This window comes from Vulpes vulpes, unplaced genomic scaffold (assembly GCF_048418805.1).
Source record: "Vulpes vulpes isolate BD-2025 unplaced genomic scaffold, VulVul3 Bu000000696, whole genome shotgun sequence".
In the NCBI taxonomy this organism is placed as follows: domain Eukaryota; kingdom Metazoa; phylum Chordata; class Mammalia; order Carnivora; family Canidae; genus Vulpes; species Vulpes vulpes.
In genome coordinates this window covers 278,667-297,156 of record NW_027325674.1, presented here as the reverse complement: position 1 = coordinate 297,156, position 18,490 = coordinate 278,667, and the positions used below count along the sequence as shown (strand labels likewise).

General features: G+C 45.1%; 2 pseudogenes; both read left to right on the top strand.

The window, feature by feature from the left end:
* The first annotated feature begins 2,003 nt into the window (after nt 1-2,003).
* On the top strand, nt 2,004-15,344 carry LOC140596508 (dnaJ homolog subfamily A member 1 pseudogene; annotated as a pseudogene).
* Nucleotides 15,345-16,333: 989 nt separating this feature from the next.
* LOC140596515 (microtubule-associated protein RP/EB family member 1 pseudogene) lies at nt 16,334-17,369 on the top strand (annotated as a pseudogene).
* Nucleotides 17,370-18,490: the final 1,121 nt, after the last annotated feature.

Here is an 18,490-nt window from a genome sequence, read left to right as displayed (position 1 = left end):
AATTCCATTTGTAAGATTGAGTCTTAGTGAGCTGATGTTTACTTAAGTTGCATAAGCAAATACTGTCTATAGTAGAGATTGGGTACTAGACTTCAGTACTAAGACAGTGCTTTATGAACATATTTATGAAGTTTACTTGCAGGTTTCCTGGGATCAGCAGGAGCTACTGACGGTCTCTTAGGTTATACTGGAGGCTCCATCCACCTCTTGCATCCCACGCATAGTTAATGAGATCTCTCTAGAGGGATCTAGAGACAAGCTTCATGTTTATTCAGTTACAGCTAAGAACCAGCATCAGGAATTTTATACTTTGTTTTACTGGAAGCATCTTGCCTTTTTCAGTCCCTGGAAAAATCTGTCCAATATGGGTTTATTTGAATCAAGTGATACACTGAAGCTTTACATAGAGCTCTACTAGTTAATGAAGAGAGCATCTCTACCCATCACCGTTTAATCCTCAGAGACCACAAGAACTATTGATTTAACATTCTAGGACAGAGCCTGGCTCTCTATGGGCACTGCAAGGGCAGCTATTTTCCCCTCACTTTGAGGAGGAAATAGAGTTGCTAATTAAAGACCATACTGTATTTCCCCATTTAGGGATCCACAGGACTGCTCATAATCAATGGAGAACTACACAAGGCTCGGCTGTCTAACAATTGCCAGGTTAAAGTAGAAATTAGGGAGTTCAACAAGGAGTATGAAGAGTTTCACTGCTTGGCTCTCCCACATGTGCACAAGGCTCCACCCCTCCAGTATTTAGCAGCCCTCCACTGCTTCCCCAAGCTCCCTACCAGGCACTGGTTTCCATGGTGAGGTCAAATCCCTCTGTCCCTCTGCTGCTGCTCTTCCTTGCCCTATCTTTTTTAATCTGTAACCCAATTCTCTCCCTGGCTTCCTGAATTGGAGATACTCCATTCTCAAGATCCCTTTCTGAAGGACATAGGAAGCTTCCAGAAGAAAATAAGGCTCTTCAAAGGGGCAAAGCTCTGGCAGGCCCCTTATTTAGTCTCCGGATCCCCTGAGAGGCTCGCATTCCAGCAGCCCTGCCTGTCATCCCCTTAGGATGAGCAAGTAGCAGCAGTAAGGGCAGGAGAGCTGTTAGGGAGACAGCCAGAGAGCTTGGAGGACCAGTTTCCTAAGAAAACAGCCCTTGCTTTTGTGCCCTGCCCTGTATTGTTGCTCAACATTAGAAACATGACAAATATAAGGCAATTAAGTGGAATATAGGTAAGACTATGTAGAATTAAGTGTTGGAAGGAGGTAAGCTTAAAAAGGAGGATTAAGTTAGAATGCTGCTGTAGTGAACAGGGAGAAAGAGATGAAGACTAATTCAAACCAATCTTTCACCTGTTGCTTAAATCCAAACTCTAGAGGATTAGAATCCAGACTCGGATTAGATTTAGGTGCATGGCTAGGTAGAGAGACGAATCCAGCAGTGTGGTTCCGACCTGGCCATCTAGGTGCAGAATGCTATCAGAAAGGGAAGATAGGTTTGGAGAGAATGCACACAAGATCCATTTTGTGATGGGAGAGATCATGAAACAGGTAGATGAATATACCTGGGTCTGAAGCTCTGTTCAGGCTGGTCATTTGCAAGGTGGAAAAGAGATCTAGAGGTATTAGGTCACCGGGGCTTTCGTTTGTCATCCTGGAGAGAATTCTCAGGATAAACAGTTTAGAGTCCCATGGAACAGAACTGTTAAGGAGAACATGGTAGAAAAAGGAGCCAGCAAAGGAGATGAAGCAGCAGCACAGAGGGTGAGGGTACAGATCAGGGGAGTGTATCTAAAGGAGAGCAGAACCCGGGCAAGGAAGAAGCAGGAGGATCAGACTCAAACTTGAAGTACAGGAAAACAAGTGGCACCTCAGCCCTTCGTGGAGAAGTCCACGATGACCTGGTAGGAACTTGGATATTCCACAACCCACAGAAGGTTCTCCTTGAAGTCCTGTGGTGCTCTGGCCTCCGGATTTAAGAGGAGTCAAAAGACTCACCTAGAGCCATGAGGAACAGAAGTTCCAACCCAGGGGTTGTCAAGAAAACTGACAAGAACATTAAGGTGAAAGACCAGGAGAGTCTATATTCTAAAAACATCCAGAAGCATTGGTGAGGGGATAGCCCCCGAAAGACTTTTCTGGAATGCTGTATTCGACATAGAATTCAATGTGCCTTCTAGTTTTAAAAAGCAAGCCTGCCTGGGCTCTGTCCTACAGGTGATGGATATTAAGAGACCTGGCTGGGGCTGCATGAAAATTCAGCCATGCACCCAACCAACCTCAGCAAAGAAACTCAATGTGGGCTTGACCCACAGTGCTAAGCCTGGAGCCAACACACCGAATTACACCATTGTTATAGTCCCAAGCCAAGGATTCCTCCCCAGTACCTGGTCTTGAATTAGGTTTCTTAGCAGTCAAGAAACCAATTGTTTCCAATAATACTCCCAGCGGAGCCCTGAGAACAGGTGTGGAGTCTCATCTAGGTCTTCCGGCTTTCTGAACCACCACTAGACTGGGCCCCAACTAGCTATTCACTGTGGCTCCCTGTCAGTTATACTGGAAGCTGGACCACCTCACTCCACAGCCCAACCCTGGAGTCCTGTGACATTTCCCCCCCCACCCCTTACATGATTGGGAAGGAAGTCATGGCATGCTAGGTAAAGATGCCCAGCCTAACTTCCTACAGAGGATCTCAAAATGTACAGTTCCACTTCTCTAGGGCCCAATAAAGTCTGAAAGCCTTTCTCCATGTTCCTGGGAAGTCACACCTCTTAAGGTCTGCTCTCTTCCTCCTGAGAGGGGAGGAATTTGAACTGAGAGGGTTTTGAGGTAGGAGGAGACATCCTCAAGCTTTGCCTTCCTGCCCCTCAAGCTTTGTTGGGAACTGGGGAGATGACAAGGGGTGAAGTGAAGTGCCAATGATGCAGTAGGAAGCAAGATCTATCCTTTGGCTGGGCACTCCGTGCTTCCAGACTGGTCCATATTCTGGTAGCTCATGGAGCACTGAGCACTGGGAACATCTTAATATATTCAGGTTCTGTTTTTATTAGTAGCATTGTATACTGGAAATAGGAGTTATAGCCTATAATATACAGTTGCATCAGAAACTTCAGACACATTAAGAAAACATTGATTTTGAGTAAATGAGAGATCACTTAGTCTTTTGTTACAAAGGATAAGCTCCTCTCCTACATCTCCATCAGCACAAAGGAACCCATCAGAAACTGAAAGCAGGTGGGATGGTTTGAAGAAAAACCATTAGTCACAAAAGACTGAATCATTTTCTTCAACTCCTATCAAACATGGTTAGTGTCAAATCCAGGGCCTCTAGAAGAGCGGGCCAGGCTCACAAAGGGTCAGAAACATCCTGGGGTCCCCTTCTTACTGGTTATGTAAGGCAGAAAAGGGAGAGGGGGGCCTCACAGCACAACTGGGTCAAGCCTGTACCTCAGGAGCCTAAGTGTCCAGTTTCAAATGTGTGTGGGGGAACCTTTCCCCTCCAGACAGGTTGCCCCTCTACTTCACCCTCACAGCAGTGGTCAGATTCAAGGTACTTCAAGCAATCCCAGAGCTCTAGTGCTGGTGAGGACTGCAGAGGAGCATCAGTTAAGGATACTGCCCCTGTGCAGGGAGCAGCTCTCAGAAGAGCCCCATCAGGTTTCATCCTTGGCAGCATTTTTCCATTACTTCAAGACCTAGAAGCATTTGTTCCACCAGATGGTTTACTTCATTTGAGATAGGGCCCTTTGCACCATTTGATTTGGAGGGGGATATGGTCTATAAGTTCAAGCAGCAGTTAGAGGCTGTGGCCAAGACGCACTGGTAGAGAAGTCAGTTTGGGAAGCTATCAGAACCATTCCCAGGATAGTCCTTCTCATCCTGGAACCAGTACTCCTGGGCTTTTAATTCTTCATGCACATGAACTTGCCCCTATCCATGGCAGCTTTAGTCACCAGTGTGGCCTGGTAGCCTTTCCCTCATGACCTCCTTACTATCAACCAGGTTAGTATTGCTATATCCTATGAAGGAATCTCTCGCCCAGGCTTAGTTGGAAGTAGAGGAGCTACTTCTAGCCTCCTAGAACCATCTTGTGATTACAAGACCAAGGACTTTCAGAGCTGATGACACCATCAGGCCCCTCTCCTACTGTTCCCAAATCAGATGCCCATCAACATAACAATTGGATCCGTCCAAATCAGAATCCACTGGGGACATCATGTAAAAAAAAAAAAAAAAAAAAAAAAAAAAAAAAAAAAAAAAAAAAAAAACAGCCTGGGAACACAACACCCTTTGGGATCTAAGATAATTTCCTTTGGCCTGCAGTACAAAGGTCTTTCATTCAAAGCTCTAAAAACTTGTGCTTTCCCATCCCTCGATGTTACTTGGCAATGGGAAGATGTGTCACTATTTTTATAAAAAAAATCAAATCAAGGGTCAAGGACAGACAAGGACATTTTGTCCTTGAAGGATACCCAAAGTTGGCCAAGGTCATACTCACTTGGATATATTTGCAGAGTAGGTCTGCAGCTGAGCAAGGAGCTAGCTGTGAACCTTTGGGATTTTTGTCACAGGACATGGGGGAAAAGTACCTCTTGCTTAAGAGCCACCAAACACAGATTGGAGCATGTGGTGGGGGCAGAGGTGAGGGTATATGTGGCAAGACCTCGGGTTCAGGCTAACAGAGGCCAAACAAGGAGTTCTGGTGACAACATGGTGACATGTCAGAGACCCTGATACCAGGAGAGACGGTGGGATTCAGGACCACCAATGATAGAGCTCTACCACTTTCTAGCAGTCTTCAGGTTCTCCAGTCCAAGAAGCTGTGCCATGGCCTTTCTGGAATCCATTTATAACTCAGCCCTAGGACACTGGACACAGTTAACAAAAGTTAGAAGGGACCACGGCCTGGCAGAATGGTTCCTTAGAAAAAGGGTCACTATCTTATGCACAATATTGAGATATTGTGAGCTACCTTGGGGGGTTGGCTCTAAGGTTTCCTCTCTGGTGGAAGATGCTGAGGAGACAATCCTGGAATCTAGTGGCTGAAGCTTATGCTAGGCCTTTCAGGGGGTGCTGGTCTGATAGAGCATTGGAACAGCTTCCTGAAGACATAGCTATAGCACTAGCTCAGAGGCAACCCTCTGCAAGGACAGGTATCCTCCTGGATGCATGCAAACAGAGGTCTCTAAGGGGCTAGGTCCCTAGGGGAAGGGACACATGGGTATAGAAACCAAGAGGTTGAAATAGCAGAGCACCTCCCCCCTTTGCCATAACTGACTCGCTGGGGACTTCGTGCTTCCTGTCCCTGCAACTCTTGCTTCTTCTATAATAGATTCTGTTCAAGAATAGCACACTCTTGCCATAGGATCCTGTTGACCTTCCAATCTTAACTGTTACTGGGGATCTTGGGTTCCTTGTGTCCGAAACCAGCAGACAAAAAGGGCCACTATTCTGGTAGGAGCATTGGCCCTGATCATCAAAATGCAATAGGGCTTCTTTGATATCAGGCAGCAGGAGGGGATCTAGGGCATGGAGTAGTCCTCTTGGACATGTTGTCCCACTTGAGTGAAAGAATGACTAGTACAGCAACACCAGCCTGAGAAGGGAGGAGTATCAGGCACTCAGACCCCTCAGGAATGAGAGTTTGAGTCATATCATCAAGTTAGTCACTGAGACCAGGGAAGGTGTGGGTTGGTAAAGAGAATTTAGGATGGATAGTGGAGGAGTAAAAGTGAGTGCCAGTAGCCCCCGGAGACTGCCTGCAGTGATGGGCACTAGTTCTTTCTTCCAGTCTCCCACTTCTAAGTTTGCCCACTAGGGACTGGGAAGCTGTTCCTCTACACATGTGAGGTGGACTTCAGTAGGACAGGTGAGGGCTAGGGCAGCTATGAAGTATAGGCCTTGCATCCTTAAGGTTTACCTTAAAGGGGAATACTTGTCTGACAGGCTCCAGTGGTCAGTGATTTCAGGAGTCATCCCACCATTTGATTGGACGGTGTATTCTTCATAGGCAGCCCTTGCCAGTGATTTTGCAGCTCTACCCCACACTGGACCTCCAGTGGCCGTGCCCTGGAAGTCCCCCATTTGGTTGAAGTGGCCAGATCTGTACTGTGACTGGGCCCTGCTAGGGGGAGGAAGTGGAGGAGGAAATGAAGTGATGGGAGGCCATACACTCCTCTGGCTATCTGGTCAGGAACTACAAGCTGACCTAGGTGATGCTTAGCAGGTCTGTTCACTGGGACCAGAAGTGTTACAAAGATTATACTTTTAGTCCATTGAACAGAGACCTGTTCCGCCTGTGTCTCTGCCTTTCTCTCGTGAATAGAAATATTAAAAAATATTTTATTCATGAGAGAGATACAGGCAGAGGGAGAAGTAGGCTCCATGTAGGGAACCTGATGCGGGACTCGATCCTGGGTCTCCAGGATTCCACCTCGGGCCAAAGGTGGCACTAAATGGCCGAGCCACAGGGGCTGCCCAAATAAAATCTTAAAAAAAAAAAAAAAAGGAAAAAAGGAGAACCCAAATACTACACCACATGTCATAGGGTTTCAACTAGCTGTGAAAGTAGGTCAACCTTCAACTGGCCAGCTTGGGGGTGGGGGGGTGGGAGGAACTTAACAGGCCAGCTTGGCACTTGAGGGCCAAAAAAAATTCTGAAGTGTGTACAAGATTATCACCAACACACTCTGTATCCTTAGAATAAGCTGTTCCATTAAAGTAGAAGTGTTCACACTGGGAATTGCCCATGAAACAGCTTTCTTTTCGAAAGGGAGTTAACCCTGCTTCCTAAAGTGAGCAACTGATGTGCTGGCAGTACACTCACAGACATGGGTCTAGCTTTGGAAGACTTGACACTCCCTGGCATGGGATTCTGGAGAACTTAGGGGGTGGTCATGAAAGATGCCATGTGGAGACTTGAACTGCAAGGAGAGATGCCCCAGTCAGAGGTAGTGGGAGTGAGACAGGGCCCTGGATCCAAAGAGGAATGTGGGATTTCAAGACCTAGAACAAAACAGAGGAAGGTAGAGATTTTTCCATATACCTCCTGCCCCACAGGTGCATAGGTACCTCCATTATCAGCATCCTCCAATAGGGCTGTAATATCCACATCCAATAAAGTTGTAATATCTTATTTACAATATTGTAATATCTGGGGATGTTTTAGGTTCATTAAGAGTTCATAGTTTACTTCAGGGGTCTACTCTTGGTGGAATAGCATTTTTAGGGTAGTGAAGACCCTCTATGACCTAAGTACATGCTGTTGTGTATTTGACACATAGGATGTACAATGTCAAGTCTCCATTTTAATTTCCTTCAAGAAGCCTCCTGCCAACATCCTAGTATTAACTTCCACTGGTCCTTTTCTCTCTGAAGGGCTTGGACCCTGAGAATCACTTGTTCCCAATGATCTTGATATATGGATTATTTTAGGACAAGGAGATCTGGCAATGCAAGTGTCGGGAAATTCCACCCTCCACTAGAGGCAGGGGAGTTCTTGAACACCTGCTCCCACGAAGTGTCTAATGATCAGAGGGGACATTCCTCTCCCATTGTAAGGGCTACCCATATTGAGGCATGTGCTATTTTCTTTGGGCTCATGTTTAATACCAGTAAAAATTCAGGTAAGAAAGGATTTAGGAGGTTTTCCTTGGACTACGGTCCTGAGAAAGAACAAGTCTACTTACAAGTCTACTTACTGGTAGCTTCCATAATTGATTCCTATTATGGCTGTGCCTGTGATCAGATGCACAGATGCCACAGGAAAACAGCTTTTCAAGTTCTGGGATGTCTGAGAAAAGCAACTCTAAGTCTGGTAAGCTGACCTATTTGACTTTTGCTTTGAGTATACAATCCTTCAAAATTCCAATCTACTTCATTTCCAAGGCCACTGAATCATCTTTCAGCGCAAGCACCTCTGAGCCTCTCCAAGAAACATTGGCCTACATCCTACTAAATACTGTGTTAAGACTCCATTTGTGAGCAGGTTGGCATGTTTTCTGTGATCAGGCGGGGGATAGACCCCTTGCTGTGAGGGGAGTTAGAGCCTCCAGGTTTTTTTTTTTTTTAATATTTATTAATGAGAGAGAGATACAGAGGGAAAGGGAGAAGCAGGCTCCATGCAGGGAGCCTGAGGTGGGACTCGATTCCAGGTCTCCATGATCAGGCCCTGGGCTGAAGGCGTCGCTAAACCGCTGAGCCACCCGGGCTGCCCTGAGCTTCCAGATTTCTTAGAGTGGATCAATGCCCTTCCAAGGAAGAAAGGAGCATTTCTGGAGAACTTGCGGACGGTCAGGAATTGGAGTCACGTTGGCCATTGTCTGAAACCTATCAAGCAGAGGGCAGAGTGACACCTCTTTGGTCTGAGTTTTGGGGGAACAGCTCTTCCTAGGCCCTGGTAGGCCCCTTCTTCCTGAGCTCAGGAAAGGGAGGAAAGGGCTAGCAATATGATGCATAGCCAGTGTCACTGCATTTGGTCCCAGGACCTTGTCTTCTCCCATCTCCAAAGATTCCCCTGACCCTCAGTCACCACCTTTGCTACCCTCACTGGTTTAGGGGAGAATTAATCCTCATTCCTGAGGAGGAGTCCCCAGTAGACTTCTTCTTCTCAGGTTGGGTTGCAAAACTTGTCCATTCATAGTCACACCTGGGAAAGGGAATACAGTTGTCCAAGTAGATCACTGGGCTACCATACTTTGCCCATTGCCCTCCTCGTATACTGGCAGCTCCACACCTTCACCTGATCAGCCAGAGTCAGCCACCCCTGCTGCAGTCATGACTTTTCCTGCCTGTGGGTCCTGGATACCAGGAATCCAAGTTGTCTGGGCTGCAGTCATATCCTAGGATTCAATGGGACCCTTGCTGTGTCCCCTGGCAAGAATGAGCCCTCCCTCCTATCCTTTCCCCCAAGCTCTTCTCTTGGAACTAGGCCTCTAACCCTGCAGAGCCAAGTTTGAGATAGTAAACACAAAGTCCCCCATGGGTCAGTGGCAATGGTAGTATTATCACCACACCTACTTCTACACTTTGGTTTCTAGACCCATGTTCTCTTTATTGGGATAGACCACCACAGAAGAGTTCTGTTCAGGGTTCTCAATCCTCAAGGATGGCACCCATCCTCACAGATCATTGCTAAACTATTGCTTCAACTGCTTAAACAGCAGGCTAATGTTTTGCTTCATTAGGACCATTCTCTGTGGGGCTATATGCACATGGCATACCTTTAGGTAGGATCTTGGGAACCCACAATCTGATTTTCTCTGGACGGTGTGCTATGAGTGCCACTGTGCACCTTTTTCCTCATCGAGCTCTCTACCAGCCCTGAGGTTTGCTGGATTATGCAGCTCAAGTTTCATGTCAAGGCCATTTGCTCCACAGCCTGGACGTGTTGTAGAGCCCTTTTCAGCTCTCAACCGCAAACAAAGCTGACAGCTTCTTCCAGGTCATTGAGTATGTGGGTTAGAACAGTACATGCCTAGATCTAGAGTATAGCCTCTAGAACCCTCATGGCACCTGTCAGGCACTGGGATTCTTTGCAGTTGTAGATGCAAGATGCCACAATTTCTTTTCCTACAAAGGGATGCCCCAGTGTACCTTAAGCTCTTGAATTCTACAAGATTTTGGGAACTTATTTCCAGAAGAATTGGAGTTTGTCTCCTACCCTCTGAGATACATGTGTTTTACCAAGGCCTCCTATATACTAGCCTCTTCTTACTCCGCATGGTCAACATGACACTGAACTGGCTGGGCATCCTGAAGGGAAAAAAAAAACAATTATGTTGACAGTCCTTCTGTAGTATGGACAGAACAAGTTTAGACAGTCTTGGAAAACTGAATGCATATGGTGATCAGGCTCAGGAGTTAGGCTTGAGTATTATGTCCCTTACCCTTTAATCTTTTGATCCTAATATTCAGCCAAACGTGCTGCTTAATATCGGACATGTTCTCAATCATTTCTACAGTTCTTTGAAAGTCATGGTTCCTTGACTACAATAGTCAACTGCTCTGACCACTTTGCTTGGGTCACTATAAGGGTGTGGAATAATCCCCATTGCTAATTAGGGAGCCAAATTCCATGAACACTTCCCCTGCCTTTAACCTAGTCCTGTAGGAAGTGAACTTAGGGTTGCCATGTCCCACTCACTAGTGGGTCCCCAATAGCCTTCACAAGTGCAGGATCTCCCATTCAATTTCTGGACTCCTGTAATAGATTCTCCCCAGCATGCCCACTTCACTGGGCCCCATCGCCCCTTTCTGTGCTGCCAAGGTAACTCCAGTATTTCATTTAGAACCTCTAGGAAATTTGTGGAGTAAGGTTCTGCCTGGTGAGTTTCTACTGTCCTGGAGGTCTTAGAGTATATTCCAAGAAAGGGACTCCACGTTGACAAGCTCCTTCATTCCATCTTAATTTAAGCCCCTTTAGATCAAGCAGCTTCACTATCCGGTCCTATGTGAACTATCCTGGCTCCTAGAGCCACATGTTTAGACGGCTAGCTGTTTTTGGTAGAGACCAGTTCTGGTTCCCCTGCTTTATCTTCTCCTGGACCATACCATAGAAACCTGATAACTCTTATGAGAAGAGTGGCCCAGTTTCTCGGCTGTGAAGGCACCACCAAGGAAGCCAAGATGGTCCCACCCAAGGAATCTGGGACAGGTGAGATTCAGTACTATGCTCCAGGAAAGCCTGCTGCAACTTCTACAGGAGATGCTGCCTTTGAGCTCAGCTGCACATCAAGGCCAGAGGATTCCCAGGAGTAGGAATTAAGGATCCTGGGGCCTGCTCCACCACGGAGAATTCGAACTCCTGGGAGGAGCCCAGTTTTTATGATGTTTGGTGCTTCATAACCATGTGGCGGGCTTCCTTGCCAGGATGAGGCACTTGGGTTTTGGTAACCATAGGTAGAGGTGCTTCATGTGGACATAGAGCCTCAGGAATGGTGTTCCTGCAGCCAGACTGGCCATTCACATGTTCCTTCTCCCTCCCTGTCCCAGGGGCTAACACTGCCTAATCAGTGCAAGGTTTAGGCTCAGTCTAATCCTGGCTGTGTCAGGAGCCTCTTAGACCCTAGCCTGAGAGCAAGAGCCAGGCTTTGGGGGGGGGAGGGTAGTTGAATATTTAGCCCCTGAATATTTCATTGAACCAGAGAATGCCTAGATCTTCTGTTTCTCAGCCTCAAGCCCTAGCAGGACTATGGAGGATGTACAGGCATTTCAGAAGCCCTAGAAATATCACCATTTATTTAGGAATGAACATGAATTATGGAGATGAACACTCAGGTCTCCTACTGGCTCTGAGGTTTTCTCATATTGGAGACTTCTTGGAGGTTTCTCCAAGCTGTGAGGAAACCAGGACCCCCAGGTTCATCCAGAACCACACATGAAGGGTCTATTTTTATATGTGAACTGATTTCTTTCAACACTAGTCAGAACTCAGGCAAAAAGCCTCCAAGATACAGGAGACCCAGTTAACGTTAGAAAGATAGGAGCATCATGGTAGACCACCACCTCAGCCATGCTGGTGGAGCCCTTATTTTGGGCCCTGTACCCAAGGGCCTGCCTGGCCGCATACCCCCACTAGCCCACTCACCCCTGATTTTTTACTTCCGGTCTCTTTAGCATTCTCCAGCATTTCTCTTTCGGCAATCTGGACTTTCAGTTCACCGTTTCACAATACCAAATTCTACCGGGACATATACGAGTCAGTTATTTTGTTTAGCACTATACCAAGTTTTCCTTTTTGCTACAAATTAGCAGCATAATCACATCTGAGAGGTTTACAGAAAAAAAAAAAAAGCCAGAACATAGAATTATAGGAACTTTCTGCATCCTGGGCATAATGAGCCTATGATAGTTCTGTTTCATGATGTTATACTAAATTTGGAATTTTGAGTTTCTGAAGAGTATTATGATCAGTTGAGAGGCTCTGAGAAAACACTTTAGAAGTTTGGGGGGAAAAAATGATCTGTTCCCAAGACAAAGTTATACTTAAGTCCAGATCAACTAAGTGAATCCTACAGATGGATTTTCAGTTGGAGTGGTTAGTCTTAATTTAGGTTTAATTTGAGACTTAACCTACAATGTCCATGTGAGTAAGGTGCTGTTTGGGAGTAACTGCCTATAGGTCTGAGAGTTGAGACACAAGGTCTTAAAGTACTTACCAAATGGCTCTTTTATCTAGAAGTTCCTATGATGATTGAGGATTAGGGTTTTCTTGTACACAAATGAATTCCCTGTTTTCAGTAGGATAGCAAAGTATGGCTTAATACAATCAGTTGGAAAAGAACTATGGGATGGCCCGTGAGATCTTGTTTTTCTGTAAGTGAATAAACGCTAATGTGTGAGGAGTTAAGCTATCAGCTTTTGACTTTCAGGCTTCCAGGTACGTTTTTACCTACTCCCCTACCCCACATTAGGAAAAAACTTAAGCGTATTGAAAAGTTGAAGTTTTATAGTGCTGCACCACTTAGTCACTACAGTTACCATTTTGGTATTTGCTTTGTTTTTGATGTATTTGTTACAGGCGTCAGCTGCGTTTGCCCTAAGTACATAGAGTAGTTAATATGCATGTTCTAGTTCGATATTGGTTTACAGCTTCTTCCCTTTGAAAGAAAAGGCACTTAAGATCTGTGCATCTCATCACAAGGGTGCCATTTAAGCCATGTTGGAAGTGCCTGTGCCAATAACCCAAATCCTGATCACAAAGTCCTCACTACCCCAGAGATCTCCCTTCAAGTCTGCTCTCTTCCCTTTTCTGTCCTGTGTACAGCTCAGGACATTGAAGACCAAGAGTAGAATTTACATTCTTTCTGGATCATTTATTATTTCATACAACCTCTCGCTTTCATTTTGACTAAATCTATTGGCAGAAGGGTCTTGACCTTCACCAATATTTCTATCCCTTTAACCTTGTAAATTTAACAGGAGCTATTACTCCAAGGCCTGGCCATTCCTGAGGGTGTCTGGGTCTAACAGAGGACCTGCACCTCGGACCTTCCCTGGTCTCGGCCCATCATACTACTTCAGCATGTCCTAATGTATCTTACTAGTTCAGCTAAGTCCTCTTGTACAAATTTAATCTTGAGACCATAAACTGAGACAACACAAAATAAAGCTGGGTATTTGGGTTGGCTGGTTTTGGAGAAAGATGGAGTAGGTATCGCCAGTCATCCTGGATTTTCTCAAGCTAAAAACTCCTAAGAATCTGTTCCCTAGCCAGTACAGACTGGTCAGCTCCATGAACTCAAGTATCACCATGGATATAGAGGTCCTTTTACATAGCCTCATTTGCTACAGGTGAGCAGCAAGACCCTAAGTCATTTCAGCTACCAGCTCTTGCAGAATTTGCTTCATTTGAGCCACTTTCCCCCCACAATCCTCCCTTTAGTATTCAACAGTCAGTGGCCAAACAGATGCGAGTGTAGAATACCTGCATGCTTTGACCTAAGGCATTTTTGGGCTTGGATCCAAGTTCGATGGCTCTTTTGCCCTCGTCTTAGGCTTAATACCCATCCATCCTGTCCGACTATTTCTCAATATCTTCTGGAAAAATTGAAACAGGAGAGAACTACAAGATTCAGGGGGAAAATCATGCTGCTTACTGATACTCGGTCATTGGAAGTTTATCTGCATGTAGGCAACAGAGATCTTAGTGCCCTCATTCCATCGTTGTGGGGTGACAAGTTTGCCGGTATTCAATAGAACTGCTAGGAAGACCGGCACTATAAGTCTTCTTTCCATCCCTGTCCCCCTTGTTGGCCTCTTGGTCAACGGAAGAAATAAGACCATCCAGATCTTAACTATTGTAGCAATTCCAATTAGAGAGCTTTCCTGGGAATGTAGCCTGTAGTTAGACTGAAGTCACTCCTACTCCTTAATTGCCAAAGATGTAGAATCATCTGACTTAACAGATGTACAGTTGAATCCTAACCAGAATCTTTAAAGCATCATCCAACTCTAATACAAAGTTATTGGAAACAGAGCTTGTTAGTTCTTAGAGACCTAGTAGCCAGGGACCTAGGTTACTAAGTGCTATTCATGTTGAATACTGGTCCAAAAATACAGCTGGGTCAGTTCTAGAAAGCCAGGTGGTTTTTGTTTTTGACCTATTGACTTGTTCTTGACCATATTCTAGTTCCAGCAAGAAGCATTTGTACTAGCTCCAATTCCTCTTTACCCAACTAAGAACTAAGTATAATTGCTCAACTATAGCTAGTGAATTTATATTTTTGGGCCTCTAGACAAGAGCAGGTGTCACAAGTAGCTTTTTTTTTTTTGGAGGAGAGGAGTTACTGACCACCTTCCATTTGTATTATTCTTATCATGGGAATCCACGCTTGTGTATCATGCAGGAGGGAAGTATCGGTCTTAGAAGTTTTCCAGTAGCCCGTACTTGCCTTAATTTGGGGGCTTCTGGATATCCTTAGGGAAGGACAGTCTACTGGAGGGGAGAGCATTTTAAATATCTGGAAGTCTAACAATCAGCCCCAATAGAGGATTAGTAGGGAGCAGGGGGGCAGGCAGATTTAAGCCTGGTATCTGCATAGCAGTAGTACCCGATTTGGATACATCCTGTTTTGAGAGTACAAGTATTGTTTATCACAGACTTAGCCTCAATCTTGACCTCTGCTTCCATGGTGAGGGAGACCAAGAACCAGGACTTGAACCAGGAGATATTATCATTGTTTTAGATCAGAAGGACCATGCTGTTTTTACTCGACGAGGAGAAGATCTTTTCATGTGTATGGATATACAGCTGGTTGAAGCCCTGTGTGGCTTTCAAAAGCCAATATCTACTCTTGACAACCGAACCATCGTCATCACCTCTCATCCAGGTCAGATTGTCAAGCATGGGGATATCAAGTGTGTGTTAAATGAAGGCATGCCAATTTATCATAGACCATATGAGAAGGGTCGCCTAATCATCGAATTTAAGGTAAACTTCCCCGAGAACGGCTTTCTCTCTCCTGATAAACTTTCTTTGCTGGAAAAACTCCTACCTGAGAGGAAGGAAGTAGAAGAGACTGATGAAATGGACCAGGTAGAACTTGTGGACTTTGATCCCAATCAGGAAAGACGGCACCATTACAATGGGGAAGCATATGAGGATGATGAACATCATCCTAGGGGTGGTGTTCAGTGTCAGACTTCTTAATGGGGCTGGTGAATAACACTGCTGCTGGCATTTTATATGCAGTAGTGGATGAGTGAAGGACTATAATCATAGCTCACTACTTGCTATTGTTTTTGTTTTAATATTCAACTATAGTAGTGTTTTAAAAGTTAAATGAAGAATAAACTCAAATATAAAAGCTCTGACTTTGCCCTGTATGTATGATGACTTCAGTGTGCAAGATTCTGAGTGGATTAGAGCATGTTGGAAAAAAAAATTCTTCCATTTCTGCAATGGTCTATTTGATTCCTTCGAACCTAGCCCACCACTAGCATATATTCCTGATGAACTGGCTTTGGCTGATAGGGTTGGAATGAAGTCAGCAGCAGTCCTGATTATTGCAAGAGGCTTAAAACTGGAGGTAGTATTAATGATAGGAGGGGAATTGGGGAATTGAAGTATTAGAGGAAATCTGTAGAAGGAAGTCTGCCTTCTGAAGTGTTTAGAGGTGGTACTAATTGGTCTGAAGCATAAGGGTAAAGACCATGGTTCTTCCAGAGTGGCTTAGGCCTAAAATAGAGACCCTGTGTTAAGAACTGTCTTGTTCCCTGGGGAAGATCAGAGGGCCTTGAATGGCCTTACAAGTTCCCCACTAGACTCTGCTCCTGTGGAGGAGGCCCCCCAGCTAGACAACCCTTCTTGTTAAGGGACTAGGCACAGCTTCTGCTTATCCCTAGGTGTCTGGTTTCCATTCCCTGCTAGCTTATAGAATTAGACAAAACTTAAGACATCTTCCATGGGAACCAGAGGACACCCACATCCTTGTCACTACAGAGCCAGCCTTTTACAACTCCTGGTTGTCCCTGTTCCATATGGCCCACATGGCATGTGTCCTCACCTAGGCTGTATGTAGGACAAGTTTCTGATATCTCATTATATCCCCGTACAGTGGTAATTGTTTACTTGCTCATCCATGGGTGAATAGGAGATTAAAACTGTTATATTCACAGCAGTAGTCATGGTCTGAGACAACATTCAGGATAGCTTTGTTTTTGCTTAAGTGTCAGAAGATGGGAATGGGGGCCAGAAGGATGAAGATAAGCAAACCAAAAGGTTTTTGTACTTTGATAATACTTAGCTGCCAACTATAGTTAGGAGTAAGGAGAGATTCTGGGAAGTATATATTAAAAAAACAAATTCAGGGGTCGGGCGGTTTGAACAAGACGAAGACGGAATCGAAGCCGGGCACAGGCAGTGGACGCGGTCCCGCCGAGAGCCGAAGATGGCAGTGAACGTATACTCAACGTCCGTCACCAGTGATAACCTAAGTCGACATGATATGCTGGCCTGCATCAATGAGTCTCTGCAGCTTAATCTGACAAAGATTGAATAGTTGTGCTCAGGGGCTGCCTATTGTCGGTTTATGGACATGCTATTCCCTGGCTCCATTGCCTTGAAGAAAGTGAAATTCCAGGCTACACTAGAGCATGAATACATCCAGAACTTCAAAATACTACAAGCAGGTTTTAAGAGAATGGGTGTTGACAAAATAATTCCTGTGGACAAATTATTAAAAGGAAAGTTTCAGGACAATTTTGAATTTGTTCAGTGGTTCAAGAAGTTTTTTGATGCAAACTATGATGGAAAAGACTATGACCCTGTAGCTGCCAGACAAGGTCAAGAAACTGCAGTGGCTCCCTCCCTTGTTGCTCCAGTTCTGAACAAACTGAAGAAACCTCTCAGCTCTAGCAGTGCAGCTCCACAGAGGCCCATTGCAACACACAGAACTAATGCAACCCCTAAGGCTGGCCCGGGTGTGGTGCGAAAGAATCCTGGTGTGGGCAACGGGGATGATGAAGCAGCTGAATTGATGCAGCAGGTCAATGTATTGAAACTTACCGTCGAAGACTTGGAGAAAGAGAGAGATTTCTACTTTGGAAAGCTAAGAAACATTGAATTGATTTGCCAGGAGAACGAAGGGGAAAACAACCCTGTATTGCAGAGGATCGTGGACATTCTCTATGCCACAGATGAAGGCTTTGTGATACCTGATGAAGGGGGCCCACAGGAGGAACAAGAAGAGTATTAACAGCCTGGACCAGCAAAGCAACATCCGAATTCTTCACTCCAAAACATGTGCTTAACTGTAAAATATCCCATTTTATTATTCTTAGAGGACTCACTGGTTTCTTTTCATGAGCAAACAGTACTTCTTCTTAAAGTGCACTTTGCAGAAGTTTCACCCCTTTTCCAATGAGTTTGAGTTGGGAGCTTTTACCCTGTAGCAGAGCAGTATTAACACCTAGTTGGGTCACCTGGAGAACAGAGAGGCTGACCATGGGGCTCACTGTGTGGATGCTGGTAACACTCACTGCTGGAGAAGGTGCTTTTTATGTTATACACTCAGGTGGAGTCCTCAGTAGAGAAATGTAAAGACTGATTTGAATTTTAAGCTAACGTGAAATCTTGGCAGAGAACGTTTTAATAAATAAATGCCTTAAGAGTATTTAAAATATGCTTCCATATTTCAAAATATAAAATGTACCATGACAGGAGATGTTACATGTTTGACAAGGTGTCTGGGAAGGAAGGGCCAGACCTCTGGACCTTTGGAATCTGCTGTTCACAGGCCTTGCAGGGCTGCTTGAATCCTCAAAGACCTAGACATTGGCTCAAAAGGGAAGTTTAAAACGTTGCTCTGTAAAGCCATTTGGTGTCCTTGACCAATCGTATCCCTCCTCTAAGAAGCAAGAGGCATTGTTGCCTGGATGAATAGAGGGCACGCTTCAGCCCTGAGATGTTGAAGAGCTTGAATTTCATTGAACATTTCTCTGACGATTTTTCCAGTTATCCCTGAAATTTCTATGTATTGTGTTTTTGGGAAAGGAGGTGTGTCCAGTTTCTAAATCTAACAACTACTTTTGGGGACTTGCCCACATGTCTGGGATTTGAATGGAGCTCATGTCCCATTTTACTGTCTTTTAAGTTTACATTGAACATGTTTCTCTTCTCGGCTCCCTGTGCCCACTGGGGACTCCTCTTTGGCTCCTTAAAGTTTGCTGCTTAGAGTGTAAGTTCAGCAGGCAGGTGGTCACGCTGCAAGTCTTTCTGGACCTCTGGCAAAGGGAGTGACTAGTGAAGGCCATTGCTACCTTAGGATCTGCAAGGCTGGGTGTTCTCGGTACCTGCTGTCCACCACCCTCCACTGTTATCGGAATACTTTGCCAGTGCACTAATCTCTTTGGAGATAAAATTCGTTAGCGTGTTGCTAAATGTTCATTTTCTTTTGCAGAAGATACAGTACCGTGTCTGAATTAATTATTAATATTTAAAATATTTCATTCCTTAACTCTTCCTCATTGCTTTGCCCCTAGCCTATTCAGT